Here is a 3,006-nt window from a genome sequence, read left to right as displayed (position 1 = left end):
TTATTAACACAGGGACAAAAAACTTCAACACTAGTGCAAAAAACTCAAACACAGGCGCAGAAAACTTCAACACAAGTGCAGAAGTGTCCAGAGAGCTTTGAGTTGCCTTGTTTCTTGAGTTTTTCACCTGCAAACAACTCAAAAGCACTCAAAACATGGTTAAGGGGTTAGTTCACGTCGGGTTCACCAGAAAATGTAGAACATGAAATTGAAAATCATCAAAACAATAGCAATTAGGACAACCACAAAACCTAAAGCTGCTATGAAAGCAATCCTAAATCCAATCAATGAAGACATAAAGACAAGATATTCAAACCAAATGAAATCGAAGCAAATCGATGCAAATATCTCCTTCATGTGGCACTATTGTTCTTCTTTCACCTTCAAATTTGATGTGGATCTCACCTACAAGTGCAAAATGCAAGTGGAAAGCAAGTTGTTGAGAGATGAAATTCGCAACATAAGGTTACTCAAAAATGTGATTGATTCCCCCTTTCATTGAAGAAAATCATCCAATTTATAGACAAATTGGAGAGAGGACAAGATTAGCATGAAGAGATTTAAAAGGAAATTAAAATCAAGAATGGCAAAATTATGACAAATGTGTGACACTTTCTATGCAAGGTGTATGACAAATTATGCACAAATTATGACAAGTTGCTATGCAAGATGTATGACAAATTATGACAAGATTGAAATGCCATTCCCATGATAAAAGGGAAGAGAGAAAATAGCCTCCATGATTGCAACAAATGGAAGCATAAACATAGGAGAAAATGAGGGAATGAAATTAGGGGAAATATTAGAAAAATTAAAGAAAATAGGAGAAATAGAAATTAGGAATTAGGAGAAATTAGCAAATTAGAAAATTGAGGAAAAAGATGAAATAGAAATTAGGTGACTTAATTAATAGGTTTTCATCCATTAATTAATTCATGAAAGAGACCTAGGACTAAATAAATAGATTTATTTAACCCACAAAGAAGAAGAAAAGGATTAAATGAACAAATCATAAAACCCTAGAAATAAGAGGACAAGGAATTAGGTCAAGACAACAAGAAATTAATGTAGGTTCGATCATGATTCTAATTGACAAAGGACCAATGTTGATAAATGATTGAGATTGGCTGATAAAAATCAATGACAAATTGACCAAGATTGACAAGGAGATCAAATTGATAGGCACCAATTGATGAGGAACAATGACTAATCGATCCAAATTGACATGATTGAAAAGGACAAGGATCGATGACGAATCGATCGCAAAATGACAAGATTGACAAGGACAAGGATCAATGACGAATCGATCGCAAAATGACAAGACTGACAAGGACAAGGATCGATGACGAATCAATCGCAAAATGATGAGATTGACAAGTTGATAATCGCAAATGATTACTAACAAGATAAAGATGATTGAAATATTGACAAGAGGAAAAAACCCTAATTCTATCATCGATTAGGATTGACGATGTCCAAAATGATGATAAATGAGCACGCACCATGATGCGATAGGATAAGATCGACCAAAATCATGGCTGAAGATTGCTATCGACAAGACCTAATTTGAAAGCGATAAAAATGAGGAATGCAGAAGGACTCGATGCTTGCAAATGATAAAGACCAAGTGTGCAACATAGAAGAAATGTTAATGCGACAAAGAACCCTAAAATAAGGCAATGCGCAAATGTTAAAGTATGACTCCACAAGCGTTGACCATTTTTAGACATCTACAACCACAAGTAAAACATTCACCATAACACAAATATTTATACATGGAAAACCCAACTAAGAAAAACCACAGTGAGATGGAGCTCACAAGTTAACTATCTGCAAAAATAGGTAACTAACTAGTTAAGGTCTACAAATTCTGTATTAGGAGAAGATCGTATTAAAGATCCCAAGCCCTGTTAGGAGCTATACCTGGTTAAAGGTAACCTTAGTGGAGGATTTACATCCAAGTTAATGAATCACCTTGTTAGAGGATTTCTACAATGAAGCTTGTTAGAGCTTACCCGGTTAGGGGATTTAACTATTGTAGTGATTAGAAAACAACAGGTGGTATGATCTAGGAATAGCACAGTCTTCTTGTTTAGATCCTTTTTTGTTCACTCATTACTACATCACTGACATACTATGCAACTCCTTCAATGAATCATATCTACTTCAACTCATAACATCACTTGTATCTTGCATATGAAAATAACTCATCACGATGTCTTTTTATAGACATTAGATTTCATGTCGGCTCTTGAACCTCAACACAATTTCGTAGGTTCAATGAATTTGGACAATCTTCCTTAACATATCATAAATCCCCACCAAAAATGTCAGTTGGTAGTAACACATCACGACCAATGATAACTCATCACACAATCTAGAAAACCAGTTGGAACATCGATATTGGTTAAGTGTTGACTACTTCAAACTCACAAACTGATTGTCTCCATGTGCCTCCTTGTCTCTCTCCGCTACATCTCAAAATTGGTAATAGTGGAACTAACCAAAACTAATTTTCTTAACTACATATACCGGTTGTCTATATATATCGATTTAGACACCTGCATACCGGTTAGGCTTATTCATTAATAAGATACCGGTTAACAATACATATGACTTACTAGTATACCTATTTATCTTAACTATGACAATCAAAACATATGTGTGTCATCTATGACAACACATAAAGTCATCAAATACAAAAATAATCATCATACCAACATGAATGTCATAGGATTTTATTGGAGTCGAATTATATAAGCTTCTCATTTCTATTAGTCTATAGAACCCTAACCCTAGGAATGGCAGTCTTCTAATTTGGGGATGTTGGAATCACCACTTCTATTACACCAAAAGCTTGAGTTTCTAGTGAACAAGAGAGTGGTCAAAGACAAGGATCCATGGGAGGTGAGAGAAAGCACATGTCACGAACCTGCAGGAGGTGCTGACCTAGTTGACAATCTCCCCCTTAGCACTGATTGAGGGGTCTGCACCAATGGAATGAAA

Source organism: Cryptomeria japonica, chromosome 4 (assembly GCF_030272615.1).
Source record: "Cryptomeria japonica chromosome 4, Sugi_1.0, whole genome shotgun sequence".
Lineage (NCBI taxonomy): Eukaryota > Viridiplantae > Streptophyta > Pinopsida > Cupressales > Cupressaceae > Cryptomeria > Cryptomeria japonica.
This window is presented reverse-complemented; position numbering follows the sequence as displayed.